This window comes from Lissotriton vulgaris, chromosome 12, assembly GCF_964263255.1.
Source record: "Lissotriton vulgaris chromosome 12, aLisVul1.2, whole genome shotgun sequence".
In the NCBI taxonomy this organism is placed as follows: domain Eukaryota; kingdom Metazoa; phylum Chordata; class Amphibia; order Caudata; family Salamandridae; genus Lissotriton; species Lissotriton vulgaris.
In genome coordinates, this window is record NC_141700.1 from 451,950,537 (window position 1) to 451,969,552 (window position 19,016).

The following is a 19,016-nucleotide window of genomic DNA, read 5'->3' on the forward strand; positions in this document are numbered from 1 at the left end:
TTCCCTTGCCTCATTTGCTAACACTCTCTAAACAATTGTAGCACGTACATTGGGATATAAATCTTTTTGCCAGCCAAGTTGCAGCGCACCCTTCTTACTTCCTTTGTTTTAGGATATGGTACACCAGTAGCGATTAAGCCAGCTGGTAAGTTGATAGAGGAAGGGTTATGCTACAGTTAACAGGAATAATAGAAACTATGAATAGCATAATTTGCATCTTCTCTTTAGCCAAATCCTACCAGTGCAGCAATGGTGAAGTTGAGACTCTTATGCTCAAACCTCCGTTCATACAAATGTGTAAGTCTAAATAAAGTTCTAATTTCTTTCTTCGTACCATCTCATCTTTTCGTTGGGCATCCTGTCTACCCTGCAACTCATCTCATTACCGAGATAAATGTATCCTACTCCTTGTTAGGCAACAGAGTGGCTCTCATGTCAGACAACATCTTCCTTTACCTTCATGATGCCAGCTGCTTTGCAACAGAGTGGCCTTCTAGTCAGAAAACATCTTGCTTTAGCTTTATGATGTCAGACTGCTAGGCAACAGAATGGCACCTCATGTCAGACAACTTCTTGCTTTAGCTTTATGATGTCAGACACCCCTGGACCAATTGTCCTTGTGGAAGCTAACCCCACAGGAGGATGAGATATCAGAAGTTACGCAGTAGGTTACTATCTGTATTCATGACTGCCAGCCACGTAGGAGGGGGAATGGTAAAGGAATGGGAACCAGTCAAAGCACTGTGTCCTTTTCGAAAGTGGGATTGAGGTACAAAGACAGATTAACCTTAACAACAATCCATCTTGAGTATCAGAGTCCAACATAGAGAGTGCAGGAGAAGAGGTTAGATGAGCTTCCTTCCTTGAGTATGTAACACTATTTTTCATAAGTGAGATGGTGCATTTCAGTCTCAAAGGCAGCTATTTCCTCGAATAGAACATTGCTAGCACCAGGATCTAAAGCAGGTTTTATTAGCGTTTGAGTCAGTCTTTTATTAACTATCATGACCAACGTAATGTGATACATATTACTTACATCTTGACAGAAATTATATTCAGGCACAGGCTCCCACTATAAATTAGTGAGGACATTCCGATGCTATTTACATCTTTTTAATGCCTAAAAGAATGATTGGGAGTTTTGCTTACCACATAAATTGGTAAAATGATGCAGTATGCCAGAAGACTTCCTTTTATTTTTGCTTTAGTCTCGGCAATTCAGAGAAACTCTGCTGTGAAACACTGCCACTGCTGGTCATTCAGTATAATCTGCAGATGGAAAAGTCCACTGTTAGTACATTTAGTATAAGCAATACAAAAAGTTTAGATTTTTATAAAGGGTAACCAGATCAATACTATGGAGTCTGTTTTATTGTGAAAATCAACAGCTCAATTAAAAAATCAAATCTCAATTTGTGTTTCTAACCTCTCATACTTCTCTGCGTTCCCTTGCCTCATTTGCTAACACTCTCTAAACAATTGTAGCACGTACATTGGGATATAAATCTTTTTGCCAGCCAAGTGGCAGCGCACCCTTCTTACTTCCTTTGTTTTAGGATATGGTACACCAGTAGCGATTAAGCCAGCTGGTAAGTTGAGAGAGGAAGGGTTATGCTACAGTTAACAGGAATAATAGAAACTACGAATAGCATAATTTGCATCTTCTCTTTAGCCAAATCCTACCAGTGCAGCAATGGTGAAGTTGAGACTCTTATGCTCAAACCTCCGTTCATACAAATGTGTAAGTCTAAAAGTTCTAATTTCTTTCTTCGTACCATCTCATCTTTTCGTTGGGCATCCTATCTACCCTGCAACTCATCTCATTACCAAGATAAATGTATCCTACTCCTTGTTAGGCAACAGAGTGGCTCTCATGTCAGAAAACATCTTCCTTTACCTTCATGATGCCAGCTGCTTTGCAACAGAGTGGCCTTCTAGTCAGAAAACATCTTGCTTTAGCTTTATGATGTCAGACTGCTAGGCAACAGCATGGCACCTCATGTCAGACAACCTCTTGCTTTAGCTTTATGATGTCAGACACCCCTGGACCAATTGTCCTTGTGGAAGCTAACCACACAGGAGGATGAGATATCAGAAGTTACGCAGTAGGTTACTATCTGTATTCATGACTGCCAGCCACGTAGGAGGGGGAATGGTAAAGGAATGGGAACCAGTCGAAGCACTGTGTCCTTTTCGAAAGTGGGATTGAGGTACAAAGACAGATTAACCTTAACAACAATCCATCTTGAGTATCAGAGTCCAACATAGAGAGTGCAGGAGAAGAGGTTAGATGAGCTTCCTTCCTTGAGTATGTAACACTATTTTTCATAAGTGAGATGGTGCATTTCAGTCTCAAAGGCAGCTATTTCCTCGAATAGAACATTGCTAGCACCAGGATCTAAAGCAGGTTTTATTAGAGTTTGAGTCAGTCAGTCTTTTATTACCTATCATGACCAACATAATGTGATACATATTACTTACATCTTGACAGAAATTATATTCAGGCACAGGCTCCCACTATAAATTAGTGAGGACATTACGATGCTATTTACATCTTTTTAATGCCTAAAAGAATGATTGGGAGTTTTGCTTACCACATAAATTGGTAAAATGATGCAGTATGCCAGAAGACTTCCTTTTTTTTTTTGCTTCATTCTCGGCAATTCAGAGAAACTCTGCTGTGAAACACTGCCACTGCTGGTCATTCAGTATAATCTGCAGATGGAAAAGTCCACTGTTAGTACATTTAGTATAAGCAATACAAAAAGTTTAGATTTTTATAAAGGGTAACCAGATCAATACTATGGAGTCTGTTTTATTGTGAAAATCAACAGCTCAATTAAAAAATCAAATCTCAATTTGTGTTTATAACCTCTCATACTTCTCTGCGTTCCCTTGCCTCATTTGCTAACACTCTCTAAACAATTGTAGCACGTACATTGGGATATAAATCTTTTTGCCAGCCAAGTGGCAGCGCACCCTTCTTACTTCCTTTGTTTTAGGATATGGTACACCAGTAGCGATTAAGCCAGCTGGTAAGTTGAGAGAGGAAGGGTTATGCTACAGTTAACAGGAATAATAGAAACTATGAATAGCATAATTTGCATCTTCTCTTTAGCACAAATCCTACCAGTGCAGCAATGGTGAAGTTGAGACTCTTATGCTCAAACCTGCGTTCATACAAATGTGTAAGTCTAAATAAAGTTCTAATTTCTTTCTTCGTACCATCTCATCTTTTCGTTGGGCATCCTATCTACCCTGCAACTCATCTCATTACCAAGATAAATGTATCCTACTCCTTGTTAGGCAACAGAGTGGCTCTCATGTCAGACAACATCTTCCTTTACCTTCATGATGCCAGCTGCTTTGCAACAGAGTGGCCTTCTAGTCAGAAAACATCTTGCTTTAGCTTTATGATGTCAGACTGCTAGGCAACAGAATGGCACCTCATGTCAGACAACTTCTTGCTTTAGCTTTATGATGTCAGACACCCCTGGACCAATTGTCCTTGTGGAAGCTAACCACACAGGAGGATGAGATATCAGACGTTATGCAGTAGGTTACTATCTGTATTCATGGCTGCCAGCCACGTAGGAGGGGGAATGGTAAAGGAATGGGAACCAGTCGAAGCACTGTGTCCTTTTCAAAAGTGGGATTGAGGTACAAAGACAGATTAACCTTAACAACAATCCATCTTGAGTATCAGAGTCCAACATAGAGAGTGCAGGAGAAGAGGTTAGATGAGCTTCCTTCCTGGAGTATGTAACACTATTTTTCATAAGTGAGATGGTGCATTTCAGTCTCAAAGGCAGCTATTTCCTCGAATAGAACATTGCTAGCACCAGGATCTAAAGCAGGTTTCATTAGAGTTTGAGTCAGTCTTTTATTAACTATCATGACCAACATAATGTGATACATATTACTTCCATCTTGACAGAAATAATATTCAGGCACAGGCTCCCACTATAAATTAGTGAGGACATTCCGATGCTATTTACATCTTTTTAATGCCTAAAAGAATGATTGGGAGTTTTACTTACCACATAAATTGGTAAAATGATGCAGTATGCCAGAAGACTTCCTTTTTTTTTTGCTTCATTCTCGGCAATTCAGAGAAACTCTGCTGTGAAACACTGCCACTGCTGGTCATTCAGTATAATCTGCAGATGGAAAAGTCCACTGTTAGTACATTTAGTATAAGCAATACAAAAAGTTTAGATTTTTATAAAGGGTAACCAGATCAATACTATGGAGTCTGTTTATTGTGAAAATCAACAGCTCAATTAAAAAATCAAATCTCAATTTGTGTTTCTAACCTCTCATACTTCTCTGCGTTCCCTTGCCTCATTTGCTAACACTCTCTAAACAATTGTAGCACGTACATTGGGATATAAATCTTTTTGCCAGCCAAGTGGCAGCGCACCCTTCTTACTTCCTTTGTTTTAGGATATGGTACACCAGTAGCGATTAAGCCAGCTGGTAAGTTGAGAGAGGAAGGGTTATGCTACAGTTAACAGGAATAATAGAAACTATGAATAGCATAATTTGCATCTTCTCTTTAGCACAAATCCTACCAGTGCAGCAATGGTGAAGTTGAGACTCTTATGCTCAAACCTGCGTTCATACAAATGTGTAAGTCTAAATAAAGTTCTAATTTCTTTCTTCGTACCATCTCATCTTTTCGTTGGGCATCCTATCTACCCTGCAACTCATCTCATTACCAAGATAAATGTATCCTACTCCTTGTTAGGCAACAGAGTGGCTCTCATGTCAGACAACATCTTCCTTTACCTTCATGATGCCAGCTGCTTTGCAACAGAGTGGCCTTCTAGTCAGAAAACATCTTGCTTTAGCTTTATGATGTCAGACTGCTAGGCAACAGAATGGCACCTCATGTCAGACAACTTCTTGCTTTAGCTTTATGATGTCAGACACCCCTGGACCAATTGTCCTTGTGGAAGCTAACCACACAGGAGGATGAGATATCAGACGTTATGCAGTAGGTTACTATCTGTATTCATGGCTGCCAGCCACGTAGGAGGGGGAATGGTAAAGGAATGGGAACCAGTCGAAGCACTGTGTCCTTTTCAAAAGTGGGATTGAGGTACAAAGACAGATTAACCTTAACAACAATCCATCTTGAGTATCAGAGTCCAACATAGAGAGTGCAGGAGAAGAGGTTAGATGAGCTTCCTTCCTGGAGTATGTAACACTATTTTTCATAAGTGAGATGGTGCATTTCAGTCTCAAAGGCAGCTATTTCCTCGAATAGAACATTGCTAGCACCAGGATCTAAAGCAGGTTTCATTAGAGTTTGAGTCAGTCTTTTATTAACTATCATGACCAACATAATGTGATACATATTACTTCCATCTTGACAGAAATAATATTCAGGCACAGGCTCCCACTATAAATTAGTGAGGACATTCCGATGCTATTTACATCTTTTTAATGCCTAAAAGAATGATTGGGAGTTTTACTTACCACATAAATTGGTAAAATGATGCAGTATGCCAGAAGACTTCCTTTTTTTTTTGCTTCATTCTCGGCAATTCAGAGAAACTCTGCTGTGAAACACTGCCACTGCTGGTCATTCAGTATAATCTGCAGATGGAAAAGTCCACTGTTAGTACATTTAGTATAAGCAATACAAAAAGTTTAGATTTTTATAAAGGGTAACCAGATCAATACTATGGAGTCTGTTTATTGTGAAAATCAACAGCTCAATTAAAAAATCAAATCTCAATTTGTGTTTCTAACCTCTCATACTTCTCTGCGTTCCCTTGCCTCATTTGCTAACACTCTCTAAACAATTGTAGCACGTACATTGGGATATAAATCTTTTTGCCAGCCAAGTTGCAGCGCACCCTTCTTACTTCCTTTGTTTTAGGATATGGTACACCAGTAGCGATTAAGCCAGCTGGTAAGTTGATAGAGGAAGGGTTATGCTACAGTTAACAGGAATAATAGAAACTATGAATAGCATAATTTGCATCTTCTCTTTAGCCAAATCCTACCAGTGCAGCAATGGTGAAGTTGAGACTCTTATGCTCAAACCTCCGTTCATACAAATGTGTAAGTCTAAATAAAGTTCTAATTTCTTTCTTCGTACCATCTCATCTTTTCGTTGGGCATCCTGTCTACCCTGCAACTCATCTCATTACCGAGATAAATGTATCCTACTCCTTGTTAGGCAACAGAGTGGCTCTCATGTCAGACAACATCTTCCTTTACCTTCATGATGCCAGCTGCTTTGCAACAGAGTGGCCTTCTAGTCAGAAAACATCTTGCTTTAGCTTTATGATGTCAGACTGCTAGGCAACAGAATGGCACCTCATGTCAGACAACTTCTTGCTTTAGCTTTATGATGTCAGACACCCCTGGACCAATTGTCCTTGTGGAAGCTAACCCCACAGGAGGATGAGATATCAGAAGTTACGCAGTAGGTTACTATCTGTATTCATGACTGCCAGCCACGTAGGAGGGGGAATGGTAAAGGAATGGGAACCAGTCAAAGCACTGTGTCCTTTTCGAAAGTGGGATTGAGGTACAAAGACAGATTAACCTTAACAACAATCCATCTTGAGTATCAGAGTCCAACATAGAGAGTGCAGGAGAAGAGGTTAGATGAGCTTCCTTCCTTGAGTATGTAACACTATTTTTCATAAGTGAGATGGTGCATTTCAGTCTCAAAGGCAGCTATTTCCTCGAATAGAACATTGCTAGCACCAGGATCTAAAGCAGGTTTTATTAGCGTTTGAGTCAGTCTTTTATTAACTATCATGACCAACGTAATGTGATACATATTACTTACATCTTGACAGAAATTATATTCAGGCACAGGCTCCCACTATAAATTAGTGAGGACATTCCGATGCTATTTACATCTTTTTAATGCCTAAAAGAATGATTGGGAGTTTTGCTTACCACATAAATTGGTAAAATGATGCAGTATGCCAGAAGACTTCCTTTTATTTTTGCTTTAGTCTCGGCAATTCAGAGAAACTCTGCTGTGAAACACTGCCACTGCTGGTCATTCAGTATAATCTGCAGATGGAAAAGTCCACTGTTAGTACATTTAGTATAAGCAATACAAAAAGTTTAGATTTTTATAAAGGGTAACCAGATCAATACTATGGAGTCTGTTTTATTGTGAAAATCAACAGCTCAATTAAAAAATCAAATCTCAATTTGTGTTTCTAACCTCTCATACTTCTCTGCGTTCCCTTGCCTCATTTGCTAACACTCTCTAAACAATTGTAGCACGTACATTGGGATATAAATCTTTTTGCCAGCCAAGTGGCAGCGCACCCTTCTTACTTCCTTTGTTTTAGGATATGGTACACCAGTAGCGATTAAGCCAGCTGGTAAGTTGAGAGAGGAAGGGTTATGCTACAGTTAACAGGAATAATAGAAACTACGAATAGCATAATTTGCATCTTCTCTTTAGCCAAATCCTACCAGTGCAGCAATGGTGAAGTTGAGACTCTTATGCTCAAACCTCCGTTCATACAAATGTGTAAGTCTAAAAGTTCTAATTTCTTTCTTCGTACCATCTCATCTTTTCGTTGGGCATCCTATCTACCCTGCAACTCATCTCATTACCAAGATAAATGTATCCTACTCCTTGTTAGGCAACAGAGTGGCTCTCATGTCAGAAAACATCTTCCTTTACCTTCATGATGCCAGCTGCTTTGCAACAGAGTGGCCTTCTAGTCAGAAAACATCTTGCTTTAGCTTTATGATGTCAGACTGCTAGGCAACAGCATGGCACCTCATGTCAGACAACCTCTTGCTTTAGCTTTATGATGTCAGACACCCCTGGACCAATTGTCCTTGTGGAAGCTAACCACACAGGAGGATGAGATATCAGAAGTTACGCAGTAGGTTACTATCTGTATTCATGACTGCCAGCCACGTAGGAGGGGGAATGGTAAAGGAATGGGAACCAGTCGAAGCACTGTGTCCTTTTCGAAAGTGGGATTGAGGTACAAAGACAGATTAACCTTAACAACAATCCATCTTGAGTATCAGAGTCCAACATAGAGAGTGCAGGAGAAGAGGTTAGATGAGCTTCCTTCCTTGAGTATGTAACACTATTTTTCATAAGTGAGATGGTGCATTTCAGTCTCAAAGGCAGCTATTTCCTCGAATAGAACATTGCTAGCACCAGGATCTAAAGCAGGTTTTATTAGAGTTTGAGTCAGTCAGTCTTTTATTACCTATCATGACCAACATAATGTGATACATATTACTTACATCTTGACAGAAATTATATTCAGGCACAGGCTCCCACTATAAATTAGTGAGGACATTACGATGCTATTTACATCTTTTTAATGCCTAAAAGAATGATTGGGAGTTTTGCTTACCACATAAATTGGTAAAATGATGCAGTATGCCAGAAGACTTCCTTTTTTTTTTTGCTTCATTCTCGGCAATTCAGAGAAACTCTGCTGTGAAACACTGCCACTGCTGGTCATTCAGTATAATCTGCAGATGGAAAAGTCCACTGTTAGTACATTTAGTATAAGCAATACAAAAAGTTTAGATTTTTATAAAGGGTAACCAGATCAATACTATGGAGTCTGTTTTATTGTGAAAATCAACAGCTCAATTAAAAAATCAAATCTCAATTTGTGTTTATAACCTCTCATACTTCTCTGCGTTCCCTTGCCTCATTTGCTAACACTCTCTAAACAATTGTAGCACGTACATTGGGATATAAATCTTTTTGCCAGCCAAGTGGCAGCGCACCCTTCTTACTTCCTTTGTTTTAGGATATGGTACACCAGTAGCGATTAAGCCAGCTGGTAAGTTGAGAGAGGAAGGGTTATGCTACAGTTAACAGGAATAATAGAAACTATGAATAGCATAATTTGCATCTTCTCTTTAGCACAAATCCTACCAGTGCAGCAATGGTGAAGTTGAGACTCTTATGCTCAAACCTGCGTTCATACAAATGTGTAAGTCTAAATAAAGTTCTAATTTCTTTCTTCGTACCATCTCATCTTTTCGTTGGGCATCCTATCTACCCTGCAACTCATCTCATTACCAAGATAAATGTATCCTACTCCTTGTTAGGCAACAGAGTGGCTCTCATGTCAGACAACATCTTCCTTTACCTTCATGATGCCAGCTGCTTTGCAACAGAGTGGCCTTCTAGTCAGAAAACATCTTGCTTTAGCTTTATGATGTCAGACTGCTAGGCAACAGAATGGCACCTCATGTCAGACAACTTCTTGCTTTAGCTTTATGATGTCAGACACCCCTGGACCAATTGTCCTTGTGGAAGCTAACCACACAGGAGGATGAGATATCAGACGTTATGCAGTAGGTTACTATCTGTATTCATGGCTGCCAGCCACGTAGGAGGGGGAATGGTAAAGGAATGGGAACCAGTCGAAGCACTGTGTCCTTTTCAAAAGTGGGATTGAGGTACAAAGACAGATTAACCTTAACAACAATCCATCTTGAGTATCAGAGTCCAACATAGAGAGTGCAGGAGAAGAGGTTAGATGAGCTTCCTTCCTGGAGTATGTAACACTATTTTTCATAAGTGAGATGGTGCATTTCAGTCTCAAAGGCAGCTATTTCCTCGAATAGAACATTGCTAGCACCAGGATCTAAAGCAGGTTTCATTAGAGTTTGAGTCAGTCTTTTATTAACTATCATGACCAACATAATGTGATACATATTACTTCCATCTTGACAGAAATAATATTCAGGCACAGGCTCCCACTATAAATTAGTGAGGACATTCCGATGCTATTTACATCTTTTTAATGCCTAAAAGAATGATTGGGAGTTTTACTTACCACATAAATTGGTAAAATGATGCAGTATGCCAGAAGACTTCCTTTTTTTTTTGCTTCATTCTCGGCAATTCAGAGAAACTCTGCTGTGAAACACTGCCACTGCTGGTCATTCAGTATAATCTGCAGATGGAAAAGTCCACTGTTAGTACATTTAGTATAAGCAATACAAAAAGTTTAGATTTTTATAAAGGGTAACCAGATCAATACTATGGAGTCTGTTTATTGTGAAAATCAACAGCTCAATTAAAAAATCAAATCTCAATTTGTGTTTCTAACCTCTCATACTTCTCTGCGTTCCCTTGCCTCATTTGCTAACACTCTCTAAACAATTGTAGCACGTACATTGGGATATAAATCTTTTTGCCAGCCAAGTTGCAGCGCACCCTTCTTACTTCCTTTGTTTTAGGATATGGTACACCAGTAGCGATTAAGCCAGCTGGTAAGTTGATAGAGGAAGGGTTATGCTACAGTTAACAGGAATAATAGAAACTATGAATAGCATAATTTGCATCTTCTCTTTAGCCAAATCCTACCAGTGCAGCAATGGTGAAGTTGAGACTCTTATGCTCAAACCTCCGTTCATACAAATGTGTAAGTCTAAATAAAGTTCTAATTTCTTTCTTCGTACCATCTCATCTTTTCGTTGGGCATCCTGTCTACCCTGCAACTCATCTCATTACCAAGATAAATGTATCCTACTCCTTGTTAGGCAACAGAGTGGCTCTCATGTCAGACAACATCTTCCTTTACCTTCATGATGCCAGCTGCTTTGCAACAGAGTGGCCTTCTAGTCAGAAAACATCTTGCTTTAGCTTTATGATGTCAGACTGCTAGGCAACAGAATGGCACCTCATGTCAGACAACTTCTTGCTTTAGCTTTATGATGTCAGACACCCCTGGACCAATTGTCCTTGTGGAAGCTAACCCCACAGGAGGATGAGATATCAGAAGTTACGCAGTAGGTTACTATCTGTATTCATGACTGCCAGCCACGTAGGAGGGGGAATGGTAAAGGAATGGGAACCAGTCAAAGCACTGTGTCCTTTTCGAAAGTGGGATTGAGGTACAAAGACAGATTAACCTTAACAACAATCCATCTTGAGTATCAGAGTCCAACATAGAGAGTGCAGGAGAAGAGGTTAGATGAGCTTCCTTCCTTGAGTATGTAACACTATTTTTCATAAGTGAGATGGTGCATTTCAGTCTCAAAGGCAGCTATTTCCTCGAATAGAACATTGCTAGCACCAGGATCTAAAGCAGGTTTTATTAGCGTTTGAGTCAGTCTTTTATTAACTATCATGACCAACGTAATGTGATACATATTACTTACATCTTGACAGAAATTATATTCAGGCACAGGCTCCCACTATAAATTAGTGAGGACATTCCGATGCTATTTACATCTTTTTAATGCCTAAAAGAATGATTGGGAGTTTTGCTTACCACATAAATTGGTAAAATGATGCAGTATGCCAGAAGACTTCCTTTTATTTTTGCTTTAGTCTCGGCAATTCAGAGAAACTCTGCTGTGAAACACTGCCACTGCTGGTCATTCAGTATAATCTGCAGATGGAAAAGTCCACTGTTAGTACATTTAGTATAAGCAATACAAAAAGTTTAGATTTTTATAAAGGGTAACCAGATCAATACTATGGAGTCTGTTTTATTGTGAAAATCAACAGCTCAATTAAAAAATCAAATCTCAATTTGTGTTTCTAACCTCTCATACTTCTCTGCGTTCCCTTGCCTCATTTGCTAACACTCTCTAAACAATTGTAGCACGTACATTGGGATATAAATCTTTTTGCCAGCCAAGTGGCAGCGCACCCTTCTTACTTCCTTTGTTTTAGGATATGGTACACCAGTAGCGATTAAGCCAGCTGGTAAGTTGAGAGAGGAAGGGTTATGCTACAGTTAACAGGAATAATAGAAACTACGAATAGCATAATTTGCATCTTCTCTTTAGCCAAATCCTACCAGTGCAGCAATGGTGAAGTTGAGACTCTTATGCTCAAACCTCCGTTCATACAAATGTGTAAGTCTAAAAGTTCTAATTTCTTTCTTCGTACCATCTCATCTTTTCGTTGGGCATCCTATCTACCCTGCAACTCATCTCATTACCAAGATAAATGTATCCTACTCCTTGTTAGGCAACAGAGTGGCTCTCATGTCAGAAAACATCTTCCTTTACCTTCATGATGCCAGCTGCTTTGCAACAGAGTGGCCTTCTAGTCAGAAAACATCTTGCTTTAGCTTTATGATGTCAGACTGCTAGGCAACAGCATGGCACCTCATGTCAGACAACCTCTTGCTTTAGCTTTATGATGTCAGACACCCCTGGACCAATTGTCCTTGTGGAAGCTAACCACACAGGAGGATGAGATATCAGAAGTTACGCAGTAGGTTACTATCTGTATTCATGACTGCCAGCCACGTAGGAGGGGGAATGGTAAAGGAATGGGAACCAGTCGAAGCACTGTGTCCTTTTCGAAAGTGGGATTGAGGTACAAAGACAGATTAACCTTAACAACAATCCATCTTGAGTATCAGAGTCCAACATAGAGAGTGCAGGAGAAGAGGTTAGATGAGCTTCCTTCCTTGAGTATGTAACACTATTTTTCATAAGTGAGATGGTGCATTTCAGTCTCAAAGGCAGCTATTTCCTCGAATAGAACATTGCTAGCACCAGGATCTAAAGCAGGTTTTATTAGAGTTTGAGTCAGTCAGTCTTTTATTACCTATCATGACCAACATAATGTGATACATATTACTTACATCTTGACAGAAATTATATTCAGGCACAGGCTCCCACTATAAATTAGTGAGGACATTACGATGCTATTTACATCTTTTTAATGTCTAAAAGAATGATTGGGAGTTTTGCTTACCACATAAATTGGTAAAATGATGCAGTATGCCAGAAGACTTCCTTTTTTCTTTTGCTTCAGTCTCGGCAATTCAGAGAAACTCTGCTGTGAAACACTGCCACTGCTGGTCATTCAGTATAATCTGCAGATGGAAAAGTCCACTGTTAGTACATTTAGTATAAGCAATACAAAAAGTTTAGATTTTTATAAAGGGTAACCAGATCAATACTATGGAGTCTGTTTTATTGTGAAAATCAACAGCTCAATTAAAAAATCAAACCTCAATTTGTGTTTATAACCTCTCATACTTCTCTGCGTTCCCTTGCCTCATTTGCTAACACTCTCTAAACAATTGTAGCACGTACATTGGGATATAAATCTTTTTGCCAGCCAAGTGGCAGCGCACCCTTCTTACTTCCTTTGTTTTAGGATATGGTACACCAGTAGCGATTAAGCCAGCTGGTAAGTTGAGAGAGGAAGGGTTATGCTACAGTTAACAGGAATAATAGAAACTATGAATAGCATAATTTGCATCTTCTCTTTAGCCAAATCCTACCAGTGCAGCAATGGTGAAGTTGAGACTCTTATGCTCAAACCTCCGTTCATACAAATGTGTAAGTCTAAAAGTTCTAATTTCTTTCTTCGTACCATCTCATCTTTTCGTTGGGCATCCTGTCTACCCTGCAACTCATCTCATTACCAAGATAAATGTATCCTACTCCTTGTTAGGCAACAGAGTGGCTCTCATGTCAGACAACATCTTCCTTTACCTTCATGATGCCAGCTGCTTAAAACAGAGTGGCCTTCTAGTCAGAAAACATCTTCCTTTAGCTTTATGATGTCAGACTGCTAGGCAACAGAATGGCACCTCATGTCAGACAACCTCTTGCTTTAGCTTTATGATGTCAGACACCCCGGGACCAATTGTCCTTGTGGAAGCTAACCACACAGGAGGATGAGATATCAGAAGTTACGCAGTAGGTTACTATCTGTATTCATGACTGCCAGCCACGTAGGAGGGGGAATGGTAAAGGAATGGGAACCAGTCGAAGCACTCTGTCCTTTTCGAAAGTGGGATTGAGGTACAAAGACAGATTAACCTTAACAACAATCCATCTTGAGTATCAGAGTCCAACATTGAGAGTGCAGGAGAAGAGGTTAGATGAGCTTCCTTCCTTGAGTATGTAACACTATTTTTCATAAGTGAGATGGTGCATTTCAGTCTCAAAGGCAGCTATTTCCTCGAATAGAACATTGCTAGCACCAGGATCTAAAGCAGGTTTTATTAGAGTTTGAGTCAGTCAGTCTTTTATTACCTATCATGACCGACATAATGTGATACATATTACTTCCATCTTGACAGAAATAATATTCAGGCACAGGCTCCCACTATAAAGTAGTGACAGCATTCCAATGCTATTAACATCTTTTTAATGCCTAAAAGAATGATTGGGAGTTTTACTTACCACATAAATTGGTAAAATGATGCAGTATGCCAGAAGACTTCCTTTTTTTTTTGCTTCATTCTCGGCAATTCAGAGAAACTCTGCTGTGAAACACTGCCACTGCTGGTCATTCAGTATAATCTGCAGATGGAAAAGTCCACTGTTAGTACATTTAGTATAAGCAATACAAAATGTTTAGATTTTTATAAAGGGTAACCAGATCAATACTATGGAGTCTGTTTTATTGTGAAAATCAACAGCTCAATTAAAAAATCAAATCTCAATTTGTGTTTATAACCTCTCATACTTCTCTGCGTCCCCTTGCCTCATTTGCTAACACTCTCTAAACAATTGTAGCACGTACATTGGGATATAAATCTTTTTGCCAGCCAAGTGGCAGCGCACCCTTCTTACTTCCTTTGTTTTAGGATATGGTACACCAGTAGCGATTAAGCCAGCTGGTAAGTTGAGAGAGAAAGGGTTATGCTACAGTTAACAGGAATAATAGAAACTATGAATAGCATAATTTGCATCTTCTCTTTAGCCAAATCCTACCAGTGCAGCAATGGTGAAGTTAAGACTCTTATGCTCAAACCTGCGTTCATACAAATGTGTAAGTCTAAATAAAGTTCTAATTTCTTTCTTCGTACCATCTCATCTTTTCGTTGGGCATCCTGTCTACCCTGCAACTCATCTCATTACCAAGATAAATGTATCCTACTCCTTGTTAGGCAACAGAGTGGCTCTCATGTCAGACAACATCTTCCTTTACCTTCATGATGCCAGCTGCTTTGCAACAGAGTGGCCTTCTAGTCAGAAAACATCTTGCTTTAGCTTTATGATGTCAGACTGCTAGGCAACAGAATGGCACCTCATGTCAGACAACTTCTTGCTTTAGCTTTATGATGTCAGACACCCCTGGACCAATTGTCCTTGTGGAAGCTAACCACACAGGAGGATGAGATATCAGAAGTTATGCAGTAGGTTACTATCTGTATTCATGACTGCCAGCCACGTAGGAGGGGGAATGGTAAAGGAATGGGAACCAGTCGAAGCACTGTGTCCTTTTCGAAAGTGGGATTGAGGTACAAAGACAGATTAACCTTAACAACAATCCATCTTGAGTATCAGAGTCCAACATACAGAGTGCAGGAGAAGAGGTTAGATGAGCTTCCTTCCTTGAGTATGTAACACTATTTTTCATAAGTGAGATGGTGCATTTCAGTCTCAAAGGCAGCAATTTCCTCGAATAGAACATTGCTAGCACCAGGATCTAAAGCAGGTTTTAGTAGAGTTTGAGTCAGTCAGTCTTTTATTAACTATCATGACCAACATAATGTGATACATATTACTTCCATCTTGACAGAAATAATATTCAGGCACAGGCTCCCACTATAAAGTAGTGACAGCATTCCAATGCTATTAACATCTTTTTAATGCCTAAAAGAATGATTGGGAGTTTTACTTACCACATAAATTGGTAAAATGATGCAGTATGCCAGAAGACTTCCTTTTTTTTTTGCTTCATTCTCGGCAATTCAGAGAAACTCTGCTGTGAAACACTGCCACTGCTGGTCATTCAGTATAATCTGCAGATGGAAAAGTCCACTGTTAGTACATTTAGTATAAGCAATACAAAAAGTTTAGATTTTTTTAAAGGGTAACCAGATCAATACTATGGAGTCTGTTTTATTGTGAAAATCAACAGCTCAATTAAAAAATCAAATCTCAATTTGTGTTTATAACCTCTCATACTTCTCTGCATTCCCTTGCCTCATTTGCTAACACTCTCTAAACAATTGTAGCACGTACATTGGGATATAAATCTTTTTGCCAGCCAAGTGGCAGCGCACCCTTCTTACTTCCTTTGTTTTAGGATATGGTACACCAGTAGCGATTAAGCCAGCTGGTAAGTTGAGAGAGGAAGGGTTATGCTACAGTTAACAGGAATAATAGAAACTATGAATAGCATAATTTGCATCTTCTCTTTAGCCAAATCCTACCAGTGCAGCAATGGTGAAGTTGAGACTCTTATGCTCAAACCTGCGTTCATACAAATGTGTAAGTCTAAATAAAGTTCTAATTTCTTTCTTCGTACCATCTCATCTTTTCGTTGGGCATCCTGTCTACCCTGCAACTCATCTCATTACCAAGATAAATGTATCCTACACCTTGTTAGGCAACAGAGTGGCTCTCATGTCAGACAACATTTTCCTTTACCTTCATGATGACAGCTGCTTTGCAACAGAGTGGCCTTCTAGTCAGAAAACATTTTGCTTTAGCTTTATGATGTCAGACTGCTAGGCAACAGAATGGCACCTCATGTCAGACAACTTCTTGCTTTAGCTTTATGACGTCATACACCCCTGGACCAATTGTCCTTGTGGAAGCTAACCCCACAGGAGGATGAGATATCAGAAGTTATGCAGTAGGTTACTATCTGTATTCATGACTGCCAGCCACGTAGGAGGGGGAATGGTAAAGGAATGGGAACCAGTCGAAGCACTGTGTCTTTTTCAAAAGTGGGATTGAGGTACAAAGACAGATTAACATTAACAACAATCCATCTTGAGTATCAGAGTCCAACATAGAGAGTGCAGGAGAAGAGGTTAGATGAGCTTCCTTCCTTGAGTATGTAACACTATTTTTCATAAGTGAGATGGTGCATTTCAGTCTCAAAGGCAGATATTTCCTCAAATAGAACGTTGCTAGCACCAGGATCTAAAGCAGGTTTTAGTAGAGTTTGAGTCAGTCAGTCTTTTATTAACTATCATGACCAACATAATATGATACATATTACTTCTATCTTGACAGAAATAATATTCAGGCACAGGCTCCCACTATGAATTAGTGAGGACATTCCGATGCTATTTACATCTTTTTAATGCCTAAAAGAATGATTGGGAGTTTTACTTACCACATAAATTGGTAAAATGATGCAGTATGCCAGAAGACTTCCTTTTCTTTTTGCTTCATTCTCGGCAATTCAGAGAAACTCTGCTGTGAAACACTGCCACTGCTGGTCATTCAGTATAATCTGCAGATGGAAAAGTCCACTGTTAGTACATTTAGTATAAGCAATACAAAATGTTTAGATTTTTATAAAGGGTAACCAGATCAATACTATGGAGTCTGTTTTATTGTGAAAATCAACAGCTCAATTAAAAAATCAAATCTCAATTTGTGTTTATAACCTCTCATACTTCTCTGCGTCCCCTTGCCTCATTTGCTAACACTCTCTAAACAATTGTAGCACGTACATTGGGATATAAATCTTTTTGCCAGCCAAGTGGCAGCGCACCCTTCTTACTTCCTTTGTTTTAGGATATGGTACACCAGTAGCGATTAAGCCAGCTGGTAAGTTGAGAGAGAAAGGGTTATGCTACAGTTAACAGGAATAATAGAAACTATGAATAGCATAATTTGCATCTTCTCTTTAGCCAAATCCTACCAGTGCAGCAATGGTGAAGTTGAGACTCTTATGCTCAAACCTGCGTTCATACAAATGTGTAAGTCTAAATAAAGTTCTAATTTCTTTCTTCGTACCATCTCATCTTTTCGTTGGGCATCCTGTCTACCCTGCAACTCATCTCATTACCAAGATAAATGTATCCTACTCCTTGTTAGGCAACAGAGTGGCTCTCATGTCAGACAACATCTTCCTTTACCTTCATGATGCCAGCTGCTTTGCAACAGAGTGGCCTTCTAGTCAGAAAACATCTTGCTTTAGCTTTATGATGTCAGACTGCTAGGCAACAGAATGGCACCTCATGTCAGACAACTTCTTGCTTTAGCTTTATGATGTCAGACACCCCTGGACCAATTGTCCTTGTGGAAGCTAACCCCACAGGAGGATGAGATATCAGAAGTTACGCAGTAGGTTACTATCTGTATTCATGACTGCCAGCCACGTAGGAGGGGGAATGGTAAAGGAATGGGAACCAGTCGAAGCACTGTGTCCTTTTCGAAAGTGGGATTGAGGTACAAAGACAGATTAACCTTAACAACAATCCATCTTGAGTGTCAGAGTCCAACATACAGAGTGCAGGAGAAGAGGTTAGATGAGCTTCCTTCCTTGAGTATGTAACACTATTTTTCATAAGTGAGATGGTGCATTTCAGTCTCAAAGGCAGCAATTTCCTCGAATAGAACATTGCTAGCACCAGGATCTAAAGCAGGTTTTAGTAGAGTTTGAGTCAGTCAGTCTTTTATTAACTATCATGACCAACATAATGTGATACATATTACTTCCATCTTGACAGAAATAATATTCAGGCACAGGCTCCCACTATGAATTAGTGAGGACATTCCGATGCTATTTACATCTTTTTAATGCCTAAAAGAATGATTGGGAGTTTTACTTACCACATACATTGGTAAAATGATGCAGTATGCCAGAAGACTTCCTTTTTTTTTTGCTTCAGTCTCGGTAATTCAGAGAAACTCTGCTGTGAAACACTGCCACTGCTGGTCATTCAGTATAATCTGCAGATGGAAAAGTCCACTGTTAGTACATTTAGTATAAGCAATACAAAATGTTTAGATTTTTATAAAGGGTAACCAGATCAATACTATGGAGTCTGTTTTATTGTGAAAATCAACAGCTCAATTAAAAAATCAAATCTCAATTTGTGTTTATAACCTCTCATACTTCTCTGCGTCCCCTTGCCTCATTTGCTAACACTCTCTAAACAATTGTAGCACGTACATTGGGATATAAATCTTTTTGCCAGCCAAGTGGCAGCGCACCCTTCTTACTTCCTTTGTTTTAGGATATGGTACACCAGTAGCGATTAAGCCAGCTGGTAAGTTGAGAGAGGAAGGGTTATGCTACAGTTAACAGGAATAATAGAAACTATGAATAGCATAATTTGCATCTTCTCTTT

At 39.4% G+C, this 19,016-nt stretch overlaps 1 long non-coding RNA gene across 1 annotated transcript; it reads right to left on the reverse strand.

The window, feature by feature from the left end:
* Positions 1-1,201: 1,201 nt before the first annotated feature.
* Positions 1,202-14,214, reverse strand: LOC147676755 (uncharacterized). Its single transcript, XR_015302430.1, has 10 exons — positions 14,152-14,214; positions 12,707-12,827; positions 11,262-11,381; positions 9,819-9,938; positions 8,373-8,493; positions 6,928-7,047; positions 5,485-5,604; positions 4,041-4,160; positions 2,595-2,715; positions 1,202-1,269 (listed from the first exon to the last, which is right to left on the reverse strand). It is a non-coding gene; the product is annotated as an uncharacterized LOC147676755 (long non-coding RNA).
* Between the last annotated feature and the right edge of the window lie 4,802 nt (positions 14,215-19,016).